This window comes from Orcinus orca, chromosome 7 (genome assembly GCF_937001465.1).
Source record: "Orcinus orca chromosome 7, mOrcOrc1.1, whole genome shotgun sequence".
In the NCBI taxonomy this organism is placed as follows: Eukaryota; Metazoa; Chordata; class Mammalia; order Artiodactyla; family Delphinidae; genus Orcinus; species Orcinus orca.
In genome coordinates, this window is record NC_064565.1 from 27788039 (window position 1) to 27808446 (window position 20408).

General features: G+C 44.7%; 1 long non-coding RNA gene across 1 annotated transcript in view; it reads left to right on the forward strand.

Moving 5' to 3' along the window:
• Positions 1-5390: 5390 nt before the first annotated feature.
• LOC117199756 (uncharacterized) overlaps positions 5391-20408 on the forward strand; it is a 98232-nt gene continuing 83214 nt past the window's right edge. The window contains exon 1 of the long non-coding RNA XR_004481077.1: positions 5391-5426. This is a non-coding gene — a long non-coding RNA (uncharacterized LOC117199756). The remainder of the gene's footprint in view (positions 5427-20408) is intronic.

Below are 20408 nucleotides of genomic sequence, written 5' to 3' on the forward strand. Positions count from 1 at the left end.
GCGTTCGAGTGGGTGCACGTGCGGAGAAGGAATAATGTTCACAAGCTGCTCTGCTTCTTCGGAGGGAGAGCAATGTTTTTGTGATATTTTCTTTACAATAATTAAAAGGCCGGAGGCGGAATAGATGCTCTGTGTTGTTTGAAAACTCTTATGTGATGGGGGAGGGTGACGCCCGTTAACGCGCGCCAGCTGTTGGATATTTAATAGGCATCCTAAAAATATTGATTTGCTGACCCACTTCAGGCCTTGACCCAGCAAGGGGTCACAGGCCACAGCAGAAATAACTCGGTGAGTGATTTGGTGACACGTTGAGCCGAAAAGTGGAGGACTTTTGACATGATTTTAACGTGCTGTTTGTCTCTCAAGCCAAGACTGTGGCTTTCAGTAGGTACAGAATGTTGGCACGCGAGGAGAAAAATGACATGGAGAAAGCGGTGGGTGCAGCCCAAAGAGCACAGGTTTGGGTTTGGGCAGATGTGGTGGGAACTGGGGTTCTGGGCAAGTTCTTTGTCCCGTCTAAGGCTCAGTTTCCTCATCTGTGTGACGGGGATAAGAACACCAGCATCATGGGCTGGTAATGAGGAGTAACTGAAATGTGGATTCATTCATTCATCCACTCATGCAACAAACATACATACATTCAAGACCTATATGCCAGGCACGGGCTGGGCACTGAGGGTGCCCAGACAATGAGCCCTGGTCCCTTGCAGTCAGGTGGGGAGACCAACATGTCCATGGAAGTTTTCCATGCAGTAGGAGAAGCACCCCTACCAGAAGTTCACTTGGGGTGCCCTGGGGACCAGGGGACTGGCTAAGGGGTATTTGGGGAAGGAGTAGAGAGAGATTGACATACAAACAGAGGCAGCAGATTTCAATCCAGAGGGGTCCAGCCCAAACACACCTGTAGTTTGGAATGTACAGGGTTAGCCACCATGTTTTTTCTAAAAATGGAATTCTTTACCATCATTTAAAAATGGAGAGATTGCACTCACTTGGAATTCTAGGTTTCCAGCTCCTCTGACAAAAATAGATTTGGCTACATGAAGCCAATATTTCTGCAGGAAACTGTGGTCTGACACTAAGTCGTGGCTGCCTTGAAACAGAGTGTGCACCCCAGTCCCCACCATGCCCAAGTGCTCGCCCAAGTCAACTTGCTTCCCGTGTTCTGACCCTATGGACATTGGAGGTGCAACCTCCACTGTAAGTGTCTAGAACAGTGGCACTCAACGGGTTCTTCATACCTGCTATTTCCTTTCCCTTTTGAGGGCTGAGAGGGCCTCAGAGGCTGCTTCCCCAACAATGACAGACATCTATGAAGAGCTTAACTAAAGAAGAATGAAGGAAAGAAAACACTCTTTAGTCCGCTGGGTTTTCTGTTTCATTTTGGGGGTCCTCTCACATTCTGGCCATAGCCAGGGGTCTGGTGAATGTCTGGAGGCTGGCTGGAGTTATGGTTGTGTGGAGGCCTTTGATTGTCAGCCAGGCTTGGCTCATTTTAGAGAACCACATGCAAATCCTTCTCCAAAGTACCATTCCCCCACAAATAATAGTGAACTATTGTAGGGAGGGTGGTGAGCCTAGGGTTCTATAATAACAGCATTTTTATGAAAGAAAAATCACATGCCCACCGTGAGCACAGCTGAGAACATGAAACCTACTATTGAGACATTCTGGTTAAAAGAGAGCATTATCCCATCAGATGGGCCTGTCCGTGGGGGTCTGTGGGAAGCCACGTGAGAGGGCTTTGCAGGTCCTGCTGGAAATGAGTGGGTAAAAAGCATCCATCCACCCAAGGATGATTAATCTCAGTCATGGGGCTGTTAGGAAGCCCTGGCCTTCCCTTCCCGGCAGGAGGTGAAAGTGGATAATTCACTGTCACAAAAGGAGCCCAGGGAGTGTGGGATGGGGGGTGGCTAAGTGGAAGAGGGAGGGGGGCAGGAGGCTGCATCATGAGGTCCAGACTCCACACTCAGGTTTCTTCCTTTTGGGGCTTGAGGGTGGAGCCATCTAGAGGTGTCAGTGGGTTCCTGTGGTGGCACCATGCTCTGCATGTTCCCACCCTGCTTCAAGAACCAAGAGGTGGGAAGTCAGCTGCAGGTGGAAGGGGGCTGGGATTAAAGAACAGAGAGGGGGCTTCCCTGGTGGCGCAGTGGTTGAGAGTCCGCCTGCCGATGCAGGGGACGCGGGTTCGTGCCCCGGTCCGGAGCCTGTGCTCCGCAACAGGAGAGGCCACAACAGTGAGAGGCCCGCGTACCGCAAAAAAAAAAAAAAAAAAAAGAACAGAGAGAGGGACCAGCAAGTCCTCTATCCTCAGATAAGGGGGAGCAGGCCTGCCTCTTGCCCTTCCTCATATGCTTAACTACCTTTTGTTCTCATTGCATTATCAAACTAAACAAACAAACCAACCTACCAAAAACCAAAAAAACCACTTTTGCTCTGCAAATAATCACACATACACAGAAGTATAGAGAATAGCATAAACCAAATGGTTCCTGCACATTAGAATCGCTTGGGGATCTTTGAAAAATCCCAATGCTGAGGTAACCTCCCAGACCATTTAACTCACCATCTCTGGGGTTGGAACAGAGGCATCAGTATTTTTGAAGCTCTCTGGCTGGTTTCCATGTACAGACATGTCTGTGACCTCGTCATCCAGCTTCTACAATTATCAGTAAGTGGCCAGTCTTGCTCATCTTGTAGCTCTTGTATCCTAGGACCCGAATTTTCCATTGCCCCCCAGATTATTTGAAAGTGAACAGCAGACTTATATCCTCCTTAAATGCTTCAGAATACATTGAGAACCTGAAAACAAAACATAAGCACAATAACATTGTCACTCCAAAAAAATTGTGATTCCCTAGTACCATCTAATATCCTATCTTTGGTACACACTTTAGCTTTTGAGACATTCCTGTGTCTCCTTTATCTTTGATTTTAATTTGATTCCAAAGGGATGAATAATGTCCCCTTCTCTCCATTTTGGAAGTAGTAGAGTTGGTGAAAAGGGCATGAAGTTGACTCACCCCTGGTTACTTGCCCCTTTTCCTCAGTGTGACTCTGTGTTCTCATTCTCTTTGGAGCCAGCCCTGCCCACGTCTGTGGGCAAGAGGACAGCCAGAGGGGCAGAGTGCTCATATGTTCAATGACTGTTGATGACTGTTGATCGGGAGCTCCTGTCTGTCCAGGCACCGTGTTAGGTGCTGGATCACTGGGCCTGTCTTTGTCACCATAATATTCTGTGTAGCACAGAGTCTGGCATATGGTGGGGACTCAAGAAATGTTTAGTTCAGTGATGAAAGTGTGTGTTTTTGTTACCAGGACAGTCAGATGCCCATTGCTGATGGGTTGGGTCCGATTATGCAATATCCCTTTATAAATCACATAGGTGCGAAACTTACACATCGTCCTTCTTTACTTGAGGATCTGAGAACTTTGTTTTCTTTTAAGTAATTTTCATGAGAACATAATATGGATTCTCCAAATGAGATGAAACAGCTTGGCAGAGTGAAATCTTAGTAGCAGGGAGCAAGGGCAGCCTGAACAGTGGAAATGCAAACCCGCTGGCTAAGCCTCATTTCAGCTGTGAGGTTTCAGCCTTCTCTTTCCAGCGAAGCCTTTTAAAGGGACGCAAACATGCCACAGAAATTGACTGATTTGAAGTTGACCTTCTTTTATTTTCTTTGCCCAACCTCTAAGTGAAATGCTTAGGAACAGAACGATAAAACGTTCAGAAGGCAGCTAGTGTCGCCAAGGAAGGTAGTGAGATCTCACTGACCCACACATTTTTTAAAGAAGATTTTTCTGCTTATCACACTTTCATTGTAGAAAATTTGAAAAATATAGGATAAAAGTATGAAGAAATGAAAATCACCTGTATCTTACCATCTGGAAATAACTACCATTATCTACTGGAGATAACTGACCATTTTGGTGTATTTCCTTCTTGTCTTTATTTTTTTTTTCTATGCCTAAATATAGACTATTTTCTTATTTAATTAGAGTTATTGTTAATTTCTTTAATTTACATGTACATAGGACTTTATGCTTTTATAAGCCATAAAAAATCTGTTTCCTCCTTTGTTGCTCATTATAATTCAATAAAGGATGTGGGAAGGATCTTATTCTCATATTACAAGTGAGAAATCAAGGTCCAAAAGGTTAAGTGATTTTTCTCGAGGTCACACAAGTGGTCCAGGTCATTTGTCATCAAGGGGTCTTTCTGTCCTCTCCCAGTCCTCACTGTGTATAGAGGCCTGTCCCATCAGTGGGATAGCCCTGGGATTATTTATGGCTGTGAGACTGACTGTTATTTCTTTCCCCGTCTCCAGAAGGTTTGATTCAGAGGGTAAGGACCCACACACCTCTTGGTACAGTCTAATTATGGATGCTGAGAGGGACGGTGTAGAAGATAAAGTACCATCATTTATGGGGTAATCCAACCTGCATTCCAGATGACGTACTGTGTTAAGCACCTGTGGACTCTACCTGTCTTTCGACCTCTGACCTCCAAATCCTTACCCACCCATCCCCTCTTCCAAGGGAAGCTGTCCAGCCATTGCCTCTGCTGCCTCACCTGCCAGGCTTAGTGCCAAGGTGCCTGGGCCTTAGCCTCATCGGTGTCCCAGGGCTGGATTATGATTACAGTCTGGTATAAAAAGATGTTCGAGGGCAATCAGATGTTCTTCCTCAGGAACTACTAAACATGGGGAAGATTTACCAGTGATTTACTGAGGCAGAGGGTCAGGACAGAGTCACGGCCAAAGCCAAGTGTAAAATGAGATTATGATGGAGCAGGAGATTTGAATATGTTGGCAGAGAGAAAAGAACTGTGTGAATCACAGAGAGAATCAGAACCATGGAGGGAGGGATCAAGAGACCAACCCCACGTTGCTTGTTCCTGGGGTTCCCATGTTCATGTCCAGCCCCTGTGTATCTGACAAGAACTATCTTCACCCACCACCTCCCTGGAGGTAACTTGCTTGTCTTTGCAACCAAGCAAGGCAGCCTGCCTGAATGGTCACGAATCCGCAGCCCTATAGACTGGAAGAGACCTTCCAGAAGGCCTTGCTTGCCCTCCCAGTTTTGCAGATGAGAGAGCTTAGGCTGCAGAGGGGAGAGGACTTGCCCACGGTCAGCAGGTCTCCTAAGTCTAATCCAGGTTCCCTACTGTCTCCAGGCCACGTGCTTTCTTGATTTCTTGCATCTCAGCCTCGGCTTCCTGCCATGTCGTTAAACTTGACGGTTGGGCTCATGCTTTCGACATCCATTTCTTCCACTTCCTTTTGCTGTGTATATTGCTAAACACTGAGTAGGTGCTCAATAAGTACTTGTTAACTTGGAGGGGAAGATGCTTTTGGTCAGAGGCAGTGATGGAGGTGGCCATTGATGAAAAGCTCCCTTGACTGATGGCCAGGCTGGCATTTTGGGTGAGTGTGAGACAGGACCCCTTGGCTCCTGTACAGTCACTAGTCTTTGAGGTTGGAGGTGACTCTTCATACTGTGGATTTGCCACAGCACAACTGAACAAAGAGGATGGTTTTTGCTGTGTCTGACAAGGCAGAATCTATCACCAGCAGTGTATAGCCAAGAGAAAGGAGGTTCAGAAAATGTGTGCACATCTGATTAGACTGTATATCTCCTGGGCAAAATTGAATATGGTGCATTATATTTATTGCTTGTTCGGATTCTCCAAATCTTTTTTTAAACAATATAACCAGAATTTAGCTTGACCAGAGTAAGAGGGAGGGAAAATGTAGTTCAGAAATGGTATTTTAGACTGATGTCATCTAAGTCTTCATTCTTTCTCTTTTTTCTAACAAATATTTATTGAGTGCCAATTCTACGCCAGGCATCATTTTAGACACTGGGAATACAGCAGTGATCCAGGCTTTGAAAAATTCGTGGCTCCCTGGAGCTTACATTCTATTGGGGTTGCAAAGGTAATTAAAGGAAATGTGACATGTGCTAGTTTGCTAGGGCTGCAAAAATAAAGTATCACAGGATGGCTTAAACAACAGAAATTTATTGTCTCAAAGTCCTGTAGGCTAGAAGTCTGAGACTGTTGGCAGATTTGGTTCCTTCTGGGGCCTCTCTCCTTGGCTTGTGGATGGCCATCTTCTCCCTGTGTCTTAACATTGTCTCCCCTCTGTCTGTGTCTGTGTCCAACTTTCCTCTTCTTAGAAGGACACTAATTATGTTGGATTAGGGCCTACCCCACTTTTAACTTAATTAGCTCTTAAAGACCCTATCAGTGGTTAGGACTCTGCATTTCCATTGCAGGGGGGCCTGGGTTCGATCCCTGGTCGGGGAACTAAGATCCCGCAAGCTGTGTGGCGTGGCCAAAAAAAAGACCCTATCTCCAAATGCAGTCACATTCTGAGGTACTGGGCATTAGGGCTTCAACGTATGAATTATAGGAAGGATACAATTCAGCCCATAGTATGGCATAAATAAAAAAGTGATATTGATGCATGATGACTCAGCAATTTAAAGCATAAAGGTTTTGATGCTTTTCCAAACTGGAGAAGGATCGCCTGTCCACCCATGATGCCTATGGTCAGTGCTGGCTTAGAGCGAAGGCTGACCTCTGGCAGCAAAGTGATCTGGAGTGATGCATTGAGTTATCCTCAGTGAAACTAAGCAGGCCATGTGAGAATTAAACTACTGATCTGGACTTAATTAATATGAAAGTCTAAACAACTGAGAAAGAGGCCCAGACCCCCTATCCCCACACACATATATTTAACATATCTTGCTGGAAATAAGTAAATTTCTTTTCATAAACAATGACTCAGGGAGAAACTGCAGCCATTCCCCATGGAAGCATTAAAGCTGTTTATTTTTTCCCTTTAATTGCCTCCTGTTTTCTTAATGGGATTGGTGTGTGTGGTTCCTGTTGCTTTATGTACTTTGTTGCCGTGTGGCTCATCGGTTTCTCTTTTCTTTTATGCTTTTGTGGTTTTACTAAACAAATGACCTTCTGTGTCACAGTGAGCTCCTGGATCTCCACATGCCGATGAGCATAAATCCACCCAATCTGGAGCTCTTTGCTATGGAAGATTCAGTTTGGCTTTTGAAATAAGATAAAAGTGCTGAAATCGTGGGTCAAACACATAGGAGAAGGGCTCGTGGTTCTCCCGGGGCTTCGATGCAACAGATGCCTGCTTGAGCAGTGGAGTGTGGGTTTGGTCAGTCTGTCAAATTGGAAAACCCATCCATCTGCTAGTCTGAGAACGGAGACTTCTCTCATGGGCACACTGGGACTAATTTGTTAGTAAAGAGCTCTGCAGGCCACTGAGTCCCAGGGAGAGTTGGTGAAGCAATAAGAAGGGCGCAAAAGCTGTGTTAATTTTTTCCCAGAGGGACCAGTTGAAAAAGGAAGGATTCAGATAAACAGGGGAAACAGTTGGGTTGACCTGAGGCCTGATTAGGAAGAGAGGGTTTTCTTTGTGATTTCTTTGCTCTTCTTTTTTATTGCCTTAAGAAATCTTGGTAGGAACTTCTATGTCCATCGACTGATTCCCTTGTTTCTGTATTTGTTAATTTACTGAATACCCACTAGGTAACAGGGCCTGGGATAACATATGATACTTTCCTTCAAAAAGCCTGTGGTAGGGAGGTGGCAAGATGGCAGAATAGAAGACCCCAGCCAACATCCCTCAAAAAGATCAATAATTAGGCAGCTATCCAAGAACAGAAACAGCTTGGGAGAGCTCTGGAGTCCACGTAAGAAACTCCAGCAATATAGTAGAGCAAAAAACCCAGAGAATAACCACAGAAAAAGTGAAGGAACAATAGTTTCATTTTGCCTGCATCATCCCATCCCCCAGGCTGGCCCTGCTCCCCTTTTAGAAAGAGTTCCCCTTGCCAGGAAAGGGAGAGTGGGATGAGTGACCAGATGTCAGGATACTACACAAAGGACGGACCTCGATTTCACTCCACCCAGAAACTGGCAAAGCTGAGATGTATAAAGATGGCTCGGGGCAAGGAAGAAGAACCGTGGCTGCCAACATCGACCACACAGCAGGAGTGACTGTGGTTCCCAGTGACTCGCTCTGCGGAGGACCCCGACGGCTTTCACCACTGAAGAAGCCAGCACGCCCCCTGCAGATGTCCTGGTTTTCACCCCACAGGTATTGGCATTCACTAGCCTGAGTCCCTCGCTGTTCATTACCTCTCCCCCATCCCCTGGTCGCCTCTGGTGCCTGGGACCTGCACTGGCAGCTAGTCCCAGCCTCTGTGTTGCACACATGCGAGACAGCAGCCTGGGTCCCCGTGGCTGGCCTAGGTCCCCGTGGCTGACCTCACTGACGTGTGTGTGCTCGGTGCTGGCTTCTCCAATGTGCGCTTGCACACCACTGGCCTGACTCCCATTGCTGGCCTCCACTGCTGTGTGCATCTGTGGCGAGACCCTGCAGCCATGAAAGTGCACATTGACAGCCAAGGCTCCCACAGCTGCTGTGGGCCCAGATCCAGCCCTGTCTCCTGTCACTAGCCTGCACCACAGGGTTCACCCGCCGCTAGCCCCTTCAGCTGTGCACGTGTACCCTGCTGGCCTGACTCTCATTACCAGCCTCCACTGCTGTGCTCGTGCCTGTGGTGAGACCCTGCAGCCACAGGAGTGCACACTGACAGTCAGGGCCCCTGCAGCTGCTAGTGCACACGCAGCTGGCCCTGATCCTTGCTGCTGGCCAAGGCCCTTGCCGCTGTGTGTGTGTGCATCAGCTCCTGACATTACACTGGCACCTGCAGCTGGGTCCTGCAGCTGAGGGTATGCACACCACCTGCTCTAGCCACTACTGCTGCCGGCCCTGGTCCCCAACTGCTGGACCTGGAGGTGCTGCTGAGGACCCCAACAGCCCTTGCAGCCACTGTGGACCACCACAGAGCTCACCAGACACCACACAGTTGTAAATGTTGTGGACCTCAGTGGCTGAGCCACTGAGACATCATGCCCTTCTGTATCTGAAGATGCCACGCGGCCCACCACTTGATGCCCTGCACCACTTGACCTAGGATCACAGCACACTCCAGTGTGTCCCCATCTGCAGAGGAAGTGCTTTCCTTACTGAAGTCAGTCCATAAAGGCTGGAATTTTTCTGGATTACTTCAGATGTGCAGACAGCTACACCAGACTGTGAAGAATCAGGGAGACACATCTCCACCAAAGGAATATGGTAAACCTCCAGTCATTGGCCTCAAAGAATGGAGATCCAGGAATTGCCCAACAAAGTTATCAAAATAATTGTTCCAAAGATGCTCTTTGAGAACACAGGTGAACAATTTAAGGAAATCAGGAAAACAATGCAAGGACAAAATGAGACGTTCGACAAAGAGATAGAAAACAAAAAAGAACCAAACAGAAATCTGGAGCTGAAGAATACAATGATAGTTCAATAGAATTGAACTATCTATTGAAGAATTCAGTCGAAATCTTTAACAGAAGACTGGACCAAGCAGAGGAAAAACATCAGTGAACTTGAAGACAGAGCATTTGAAATTATCCAGTCAGAGGAGCTAAAAGAAACAAGAGTGAAAAAAAGAAGGCTACAGAATTTATGAGACGCCATTAAAAGAAACAATCTAAGCATCTTTGGAGTCCCAAAGGGGAGGAGAGTGAGAAAGGGGCAAAAAGCTTACTTAAAGAAATAATGGCTGAGAACATAGCAAACTTGGGAAGAGAAATGTACATCCAAGTTCATAAAGCTAATATGTTATCCCAGAATTTCAATCCAAAATGATCTTTCTCTAAGACACATTGTAGTAAAACTGTCTAAAATCAAAGACAAAGAGGGAATTTTAAAATCAGCAATAGAAAAAATATTCCTCTCATACAAAGGAAACCCCATAAAGATATCAGTGAATTTCCCAGCAGAAACCTTGCAGACTAGGAGAGAGTGGGATGATATATTCAAAGTACTGAAATAAGAAAACTGCCAACTGAAATACTTTATCCAGCAAAGTTGCCCATCAGAAATGAAGGCAAGATGAAGACTTTGCCAAACAACAAAAACTGAGGGAGTACATCACCATTATATAATATCTACCTCACAAGAAATGCTGAAAAGAGTTCTTCAAACTGAAACAAAAACATGCCAATTAGTAACATAAAAACTTATGAAAATATACAACATACTGGTAAATATAAGATCAGATTTAAAGTACTCTAAAGTGATAAATATATAGTCAGATTTAAAATACTCTAATACTGTCATAAGATGGTGTGTTACCACTTAACTCTTGTATAAGCTTAAAGGACAAAATTATTAAAAATAGCTATAGCTATGAAATTGTTCATGGATACACAATATAAAAAGATGTAAATTGTGACAACAAAAATATAAAAAAAAATAAAAATTATTAAAAATAGCTATAGCTACGAAATTGTTCATGGATACACAATATAAAAAGATGTAAATTGTGACAACAAAAATATAAAATAAATTGTGACCCCCAAAATAATGTTGGGGGTTAGTGAAAGGGTAAGGTTTTATTTTTATTATAATTGAAGTTAAGTTTTATCAGCTTAAAATAGACTGTAATATCTATAAAATGTTTCAAATAAGCCTCAGGGTAACCACAAAAGAAAAACCTGTAGTAGATACACACAAAATAAAGACAAGGGAATCAAAGTATGCCACTATGGAAAATCATCAATTCATAAAGAAAGAAAGCAAGAGAGGAAGAAAGGAAGAAAGGAGCTATAAAACAACCAGAGCATAATTAACAAGATGGCAATAGTAAGTACTTACCTATCAATAATTACTTTAAAAGTAAATGGATTAAATTCTCTAATAAAAAGAAATAGAGTGGCTGAATGGATAAAAATCAGGACACAACTATATGCTGCTTACAGGACACTCACTTTAGCTTCAAGGACACACATAGGCTGAAAGGGAAGGGATGGAAAAAGATATTCCATGCAAATAGAAACCAAAAAGGAGAAGAGGTGGCTATACTTATATGAGACAAAATAGACTTTAGATCAAAAGCTGTAACAAGAAAAGAAGATGGTAATTATAGATAAAAATAAAGGAAGGGGTCAATTCATCAAGAGGCTCGAGCCTCAGCGAGCCACAGCTCCTAGTCAGCCATGCGATCACAAGGGTAAACAACTGTTATACTTACAACCATTCTGTACCCATACAATCATTCTGTTTTTCATTGTCAGTACAGTATTCAATAAAGTACATGAGATATTCAATAGTGTATTATAAATTAGGCTTTATGTTAGATGATTTTGCTCAACTGTAGGCTAATGTAAGTGTTCTGAGTGTGTTTAATATAGGCTAGACTAAGCTATGATGTTTGGTAGGGCAGGTGTTTTAAATGCATTTTAGACTTATGATATTTTCAGTTTATGATGGGTTTATCAAGATGTAACCCCATCATAACTTGAGGAATATCTGTATCTTATAAGGGGTCAATATAATATATATAAAGAAACTCTTGCAACTCAATAGCAAAAAACCAAATAACCGAGTAAAAAATGGGCAGGGGACCTGAACAGACATTTTTCCAGAGAAGGCATCCAAATGGCCAAGAGCTACATGAAAAGATGCTCAACATCACTAATTATCAGGGATACACAAATCAAAACCACAATGCGAAATCACCTCACACCTGTTAGAATGGCTATTATCAAAAAGATAGGAGATAAATGCTGGCAAGTATTTTTGAGAAAAGAACCCTGGTGCACTGTTGGTGAGAATATAAATTGGTGGAACCACTATGGAAAACAGTATGGAGGGTCCTCAAAAAATTAAAACTAGAACTGCCACAGGATCCATTGATCCCACTTCTGGGTATTTATCCAAAGGAAATGAAATTAATATCTTGAAGAGATATCTGCTTTCTCAGGTTCATTGCATTATTCACAATAGCGAACACATGGAAATCACCCATGTGTGTATTGACACATGAATGGATAAAGAAAAAGAAAACATATGTGTATATAACTTGCCTGCATGGTTATAGTAGCTTCATAACTGGTTTTTCCACCTCTAATACCTTGCCTCTTAAGTTGGCCTCCACAACCAGGCTTATCTTTCCCAACTATAGGTAAGACCATACTTCTACCCTCTTAGAGTCTTATCAGTGGCTCCCCATTGGCTAGAGTTTGGATTCCTCAGCTTGGCAATTCTGTTATTCCCCCAGCTGGCCCTGCCCCGTCTTCCATCAGACTCTGCTGTCGTCAGCTAGAGCATGTGTACCCTTTCACATCTCTATGCCTTGGCTCGTATGATTTCTTCATCTTGAAAATCTTTTCCCTGCCTCATCTGTCTCTTGAAATATTTTTTTATCCTTTAAGCCTCAGTTCAAGTTCCACCATCTTTATGAAATCTTTGTTGATATCTAGTCAGAATTAACTGTTCTTCCTTACTGTAATTTATAGCTCTGCTTTAGGTTCTGCTGTAGAGTTGGTGCTTATATTCTAACTCTCTCCAGATTGCAAGCTTTTGAGTTCAGCAGGTATCGTATCTTATTTTTCTCTGTATGTAGCCTAGTGATTAGCATGGATTAGTATGTAATTCTACACACAAATTAAGTGTTCAGTAAGGGCTTACTGGGTGAACAACTGTCATCAGGCTATTGGATTGTTCCCCTGGGAGGTCCCTTCATCAACCTTAACCTCCTCATGTCCAAATCTGAGATCGTGAGTTCTAGCCACCCCCAAATTGGCTCTCCTTCGCAGCTTTCCTAGTTCTGTCAGTTGCCACTTAGTATCTGGGGCCCCAAAACTCAGCCATCCTTGATATTTCTCTCCATTCTCCCATAATACCTGTTAATCTCTAGGCCTTGCAGACTTTACACAAGATATGATAAATATGTGTGCTTTTCTCTCTGATAAACCTGGCCCTTCTCACTTCATGCTCAGTTTATCTTAGTAGAATTTTAGCTGGTCTCTCTTGGGGTCCATCTTCATAGAAGTGGTTGAGCGTAGCTGTGTGCTGAGCCAGCCATAGAACAAAAAACATAGGCAAAGCGCTTTAAGGACCATGAAACATGTCTACATTTCAGTGATCACAGTCAGGGCTTCACTATCAAAAAGTAGTTTTTATAAAGTTTTTGTCTTCTCACAAAAGCAATACAAAAGCACTGTAGAAAAAATTTTAAATATCAACAGGAAAAAAGGAAGAAAAGAATGATATAAAATACTACCATTGTACATTTTTTTTTTTTTTTTTTTTTTTTTTGCGGTACATGGGCCTCTCACTGTCGTGGCCTCTCCCGTTGCGGAGCACAGGCTCCGGACGCGCAGGCCCAGCGGCCATGGCTCACAGGCCCAGCCGCTCCGCGGCATGTGGGATCTTCCCAGACCGGGGCACGAACCCGCGTCCCCTGCATCGGCAGGCGGACTCTCAACCACTGCGCCACCAGGGAAGCCCTACCATTGTACATTTTGATGTATCTCCCACTGTTTGTTTTTGGCGTGCATGTATGTGTTGTGGGTACATGTGTGCCTGTGTATGTGCGTGTCCTTCAGGTTAGGGTTACATTTGGCTTTAAGTGACAGAAAACCCAACTGAAAATGTCTTAAACAAATAGACATTTATTTGTCTCTCGCAAGAGATCTGTAGAGAGCAGGTATTTGGCAGGTTCTGGGGCTCGTGACGTAGTGCTGGATTCTCTGCAATTCCCTTGGCCGTTTGCTCACGAATTGAAGCCGGTGGCTGCAGTTGTAGCCGCGTCAGCTGCATTTACTGCAGGAGTGAAGCAGAAGGGGAAAGGCAGCACTTGCAGACATTTGGATGTGTTTCATGGGTCAGAACTCTGTCACGTGACCGTTCCAAGCTCCAGGTCAGGCTGTGAAAATGAACACTTGGCTTTTTTACCTTCCCTGTACAGCAGGCAAGAGTGAGAGGCCTAACGTTGGTGTTGGGTGGATTGAACTGCGGTATCTACCACATAGACAATGAAATTTATGGCTCCAAAGGTATATCACCTAAAGAAAGCTTTGTAGAATTAAAGCTTTGTTGCTCTGTCGATAGCAGCAATGATACACGGCTTTTATTACATGGAACAAACCTGACTTTGGGATATAATCCAATGTAGCTTCATTTTGACCTCTCATTGCCCCTTTAAGTTTTATTGGGTGGACTGAGGGATGAATTTCCCTTGCCTGTGATAAAAATTTGGGCAGGTCCATGGCTCTTCTGTTCTCTCTTAGGCAGCAGACCATCCGATGGTTATGTTAGTTGCAAACAAATTTCAGAAATTAGAATATCCAGACCCCAGCAATAATCAAATCTCTGAATTTAATTGATGTGATTGTGGGCTTCCTGCATCTGGGCCCTCACTGTGGCTGACCCCTTGGTAGAGCAGATGCATATCCTTCTGTCTGCCCCTATAACTGCTGTTACTAACCACTGGGTGGAGGGGGTGGGGGGAAGGAGGGACAGGAGAGCTCTTCCTTGAACTGCCATTTGCTCCACACATCCCAGGCCTGGCAGATATTTTTAGCTGACTCTTTCTTTGATGCGCTGGTGGGCTGCTTGGAAACGCCTCTGCCTGGGAATCCCCCTGCAGCTCTCTAGGTGCAGACTGTGCAATTCCCCCCTTCCTTGCTGCTCTCATCCTGATTTTCTGATGTTGTCCACACACTGTCTCACTGTTGGAGGCCTCATGCCCCACCCCCAGGAGGACTTTTGGCAGGTTTTATAATGGACCCAGGCTGGCTTTCTTTCATGGTCTGCATCTCATTCCTGTAAACCCTGAGGGTTCAGGCCCGTCCCAGCTGTACGCCCTTCTCCTACTGCCATGTGCTGACTAGATTTCTCTACAGTGTACAATGTCCCTTAAGTATGGGGACCATCTCCATAATCCTTCAATGGCCCAATGGCAGCCCCCTCCCTAGGCTTGAGGTGACAGAAAGCACATCCTTCCCCTTACATGGCAGTGTAGGGTGGGACTCACAGCATCTCAAAAATTCTCTTCAAAGCAGTCGATTCACAAATTCCCCCTTCATCCACTCTCTTAAAATTTTATATTCCCAAAGCAGATAAAGGCCTCTGGGTGAGGGACTCAAGAGTTAGGAAACTAGTTCCTAACCATTTCCTATAAAGTCTGCATTGGAGGTTTGTCTTAGTCTGGGCTGCTATCACAGAATGCCATTGTTTGGGGGGCATGTAAACAACACAGATTTATATCTCACACTTAGATGGATGGGAAGTCCCACAATCAAGGTGCTGACAGATTTAGTGTCTGGTGAGGACCTGCCTTCTGGTTTACAGATGGTTGTTCTCTCTGTGTCCTCACATGGCAGAGGGAGATGGGAACTCTCTGGGGTCTCTTTTACGAGGGCACTAATCCCATTTGTGAGGTCTGTGCCTTCATGACCTAATCACCTCCCAAAGACCCCACCTTCAAACACCATCATGTTGTGGGTTAGGATTTCAACATACATGAATTTGAGGGGACTTAAACATTCAGTCCTTAGCAAGCCTGTTCTGTGCTCACACTGCTGTCTGGTATCTGTGGTATTGGCATCTCAGTTGGAGCGGACAGAATTGCAGGCTTGCCTCTTCTTCCAGGTGAATGCAAGAGCTGTATATCTGGTGAACCTCCCCTCAAGGCTTCTCTAAAGTCTAGACAAAGACGATTCCTGCTCTCTCTGGAGCTGAAAAAATAAAAAGCCAGCAATTGTCCTAGTAGAAATAAGTATGTATAATGATTTATGTAATCCTCATGGCTGTGAGAGCTGAAAATTGGCTTGTATAAGAGGTTAGGCAAATTCTTGCTAAGGAGTCTAGTGCTGTGAACTGTCGCCATCTATTTAAACTTCACAGGGACAGGGAGTGCCTTGTGGAGGGGCAGCTGGACTTGCTCTGTTTTTCAGAGAACAGAGCCTGATGGCTTCTCACACTTAGGGCTGTCCAAAAGCAAATGCAGGGGCTGCTCGTGATAGCCAGGTGTCGGACGATGTGCTGAAAGCCCAGTAGCTGGTCTCTGCATCCCGAAGAAAGATGTGATCTGGTTACAAGATCAGTGGCCCTGCCTTATGGCAACTCCTGCAAAGTTGCTACTGTTGAGTTTGGGGAACGTCCTCCACACTGGACAAAATGCTGCCTCTAGGACCTGGCGGCTGGCTTCCTGCCAGGGACACGGCGGGTGGGGAAAGACAACCTTTGTGGTGGAGGGCTGAAATTGTCTGTGTGTATGTTAGCTCATATCCTGTTCACTTTCCAGAAATCCTGCCTTATTCTCCCTCCATCCATGCAGCTTAACCATCTTCGGAGCCTTAGCTCAAATGCACCTCTTCCACGAAGCCTGGAAACCATCTCTCCTTGAGGTTGTGCAGCAGTGCTGCTATCTCCATGCTTGCAATCCTGCTGTGGTTCCTGTGTGGTGACATCTCTGCTGTTACCTTATACGCCTTTTGGGAAGGGCTGATGATGCCCACATGAAAGAGAAGAGCCCCAGAGAATTCTAATGAGAGACAAGCCATAAGAAGCTACATGGGGCCAAGACTCTCCGCTGTAGAATTCATCTTTGTTGAATAATTGAGCCCTGTCCATCTGAGATTACTGGTTATTCCTTTCATTTCTTTACTTTCAACACAGGTTAACTGAGCACTGACAGTGTGTCAGGCCCATGCCTAGGCCCCAGGGCACTTTAGGAAGGGCTATGGTCCTTGTCTCTCCAAGAACCCAGTCTCGGGGGAAGCCTGGCCCGTGTGTGCATGTAATAAGGTGGAGAATGCCATTCATTCAGGTCTAGGGGGAGGCTTCTGGCAAGATGAGCACTCAGAAGCTCAAGATGGGCAGCCCTTCCCCAGGGGATGGGTGTGGCAAGGAGGCTCTCCCATCATAAGCAAGGGTGCTGGAGCAGAGGAGGCTGGCGTGCAGGGGAATGGATAATACAGCAGGGAGGGCAGTGAGAGGAGAGATTTTTGGCAACTGCTGTGAGTGGGAAGCTTTGAGGAGAGGGACAGATGTCTAAACAGGATGTTTTTCTGTGGATTGTGTCATGTAATCCTCACCTCCCACCAGCAGTGTCCTTTAAGGAAAATATGGCAGATTTGGGGAATGACAAGTACTCTTCACAGTGGCGAAGGGAGGTGAGGTTGACCAGATGGCCTGGCAGCTCACCTATGTTTTGACGTCCATACCACAACCCCTATTTCTCCTTTTACCCTTTGGTTAGAATACGCTTTTAGCAAAATTTATGCATTCTAAATAATTTTTATTTAACTATTTAATCTGTTTAGTATGTTCCATTAGCTAATATTACTTACTTTTGTCTTTTTAAAAAATAATATTTATTGTATTATCTGTTTTTTATGATGTAATCTTACTGTTTATTTTATTTTGGCCACCTTTTCTAGTTCTAATGTTTTACGTGTGCACTGTTCAACTTATCGCATTTATATTCCAGCGTGTTTTGATTTTGCTGGTATTTACTCCAGCATGTTTTAAGCTAACGTTTACTTACGGTTTTTACTTTTCCAAAACTGTTTCAGATAAATAAGCTAAAAGCTTCTTTTACCTTATTACTATCACGGGTAGCAGTGCTGATGTCTGGCCTCCTGTTCTACCTGCCTTTTCTCCCTCCCACAGTCCCTGGCAGAGTGGGTGGCCTTAAATCTTTACCAGGAAAATGATTGAATGCATGATTCACTCATGTCAGGTCAATCACTGGGTCCTGGCCATACTACTTCCTGAACATTTAAAATCCATCCCTTCATCCCCTCTGCTACTCTCTTGTACAGGCCACCACCATCTTTCAGCTGGGTCCCCACACAACCTCCTCCTGTCTTTTCTTTTCTTCTCTCCAATTTACTCTCCATCCTGCAGCACTGTGATATTTTTAAAATGGAGAAAAAGAGTATAGAAACGTGCTCCCACTTATTTTTGGCTAATGAGTTAGGATATATAGCCTTTTTTTAAATTGCAAGAATCAAATATACATGCTTCCGATGTTTAAAAATAATTCATGTTAGTTTTAAAAAGGTATTTCTACCATGGAAAATTTCAAACCCAGATGAAAGTAGAGTGAATAGTATAATGAACCTCCATGTACCCATCACCTGCCTTCAAGAGTTATTAACACTTTCCATTACCAACAGTTCACCGTTTTCTCACCAATCCCTCTTTTTGTTTTTATTTGTTTTTTTTTTTTTTTTTTGCGGTACGCGGGCCTCTCACTGTTGTGGCCTCTCCTGTTGCGGAGCACAGGCTCCGGATGCGCAGGCTCAGCGGCCATGGCTCACAGGCCCAGCCGCTCCGCGACATGTGGGATCTTCCTGGACGGGGGCACGAACCTGCGTCGCCTGCATCGGCAGGCGGACTCTCAACCACTGCGCCACCAGGGAAGCCCTCTTCGTATATTTTAGATCTGGTTTCAAGGTCCCAAACTCTGGTCCTGACTCCCCTTCTTTGGCTCCTCTTCCTACTGCCTTTCCCACCTATAACACACCATACTCTCTTGCCATAGAATTAATTACATTCTTTTGTAATTGCCTTGTTTACATATTTATTTTCCTCCTAGACTCTGAGTTCCTTGCAGATAGGATATTTATGCCCCCCCTTTACTTTTAATTATGGCAAATATAGAATGAATAGGTAGTTGACCTCATCCTCGGGGACATTCTGGCTGCCGGGAATTGGGATGCTTCTGACACCCCTCTCTCACCCATTCTTTGTGCATGTCACCATTCATTGTCCTTCACATGTCACCATTTACTGCACTCAGCCTGGGACACCTTTGGTGAGAAGTGAGGGCAAGCCAGAGCATCCATGGATCTACCCTCCCTGCTTTTCTGTCGAGCTGGGGACTTTCTGAGGCATGAGAAGCCTGTGGGGTCCCCACGGCGTGGGCTGCTCTGTGCCAGTGCCCCATCCTTGTCCTGGGACCTGGGGACTGGGGAGCACAGGCTGGGTCTGCAGGTGGAGAAGGTGACAGGCAGAGTTACGGGCTGGCTCCTCACATGAATGTCCAAGGCTGCCCTCTGGAAGTTGGTCAGCAAGTCTGACAAACAGCTCATCAGTCTCCATGGAACGGCTTTTTGTTAGAGGCATAAACGTACTGTTTGCCACATTGGCCTTTGTGTAAGAACAGAGCGTGTTCTTCAGTAGGGCTGTATCTTATTCATTTGCCTTGCACACATTCATATGGGGATGGATTAGCCCAGTAAATGGTCTCTCTGCTTCTCCAAGGTAGGGCAGACATTTTCCACCTGCACGTAATCTCTTTTCTGAGAATATTGTCCAAAAACTAGGTCATCTATTGTAAAGGAAATTAGGCAGTAATTAAATTTAACTGGAAGTTACAGTATTGGTGTTTCATTTTAGAGGGAGTGTGCCTCCCTAATGACTTTATTGCTACAGTTATGTGGGCTATTTATTTATTTATTTTTTTTGACAAGGTGTAGTGGAAAAGGTTGTATTTAATAAGTTAGATGATAGTTTCTGGACTTGAATTTTTTAAAAAAATTTTTATTGAAGTATAGTTGATCTACAATGTTGTGTTAATTTTCTGTACAGCAAAGTGATTCAGTTATACATATATATATACATTCTTTTTTATATTATTTTCCATTATGGTTTATCACAGGATATTGAATATAGTTCTGTGTGCTCTACAGAAGGACCTTGTTGTTTATCCATTTTATACACAATAGTTTACATCTGCTGATCCCAAACTCCCAGTCCTTCCCTCCCCAACACACCCCACCGCCAGCAACCACAAGTCTGTCCTCTATGTCTCTGAGTCTGTTTCTGTTTCGTAGATACGTTGATTTGTGTCATAGTTGAGATTCCACTTATAGGTGATATCGTATGGTATTTGTCTTTCTCTTTCTGGACTTGAATTTTTAATGGGCAGAGTCTCACCTTCAAAGGTGAGTTCTGTTTCTTTGTCCCCTTTTCAGGTCAACCTGACAGAAGCCAACTCAGTTCCCCTGCACGGTCATTTGGTTCAGCTGCTTCAGGATGGGATATCTTTTGGCAAATGAGCCATGTAGACAGATGAGACCAGGCTTAGAAAAAACAGCTGTTTTGGGTGGGTTCTTTTCACGTATGCAGTCAATTGTCACAGCTGGCTGGGGTAGTAGTGACCTCCTACTATCTCCCCTCATTATTTTCCGATTGGAAAGGGCTCAGAGAGGTGAGTCCTGCAGAAGGCCAGCCTGCTAGGTGGGTGGCAGAGCTGGTGGGAGGACCCAGCTTCTGCTACTCTATGTTCAAGCACTTGCCACCTTCCCATGGTGGGGCCTGAGGTCAGGGCAGCCGGGGAGGGTTGGGCACCATCATGCCCGTAGGAAATGCTGCGTGAGTGCTTGCTGAGTGAAAGGACCACCTTGGAACAGCCTGGCTGCATCCTCCACATGTGGATTATGTGGCCTCCTCACACTTCCTTTAGACCTAAGGTCCACTTAGATCACCCATAATGACCATCCGTTAGCTCGT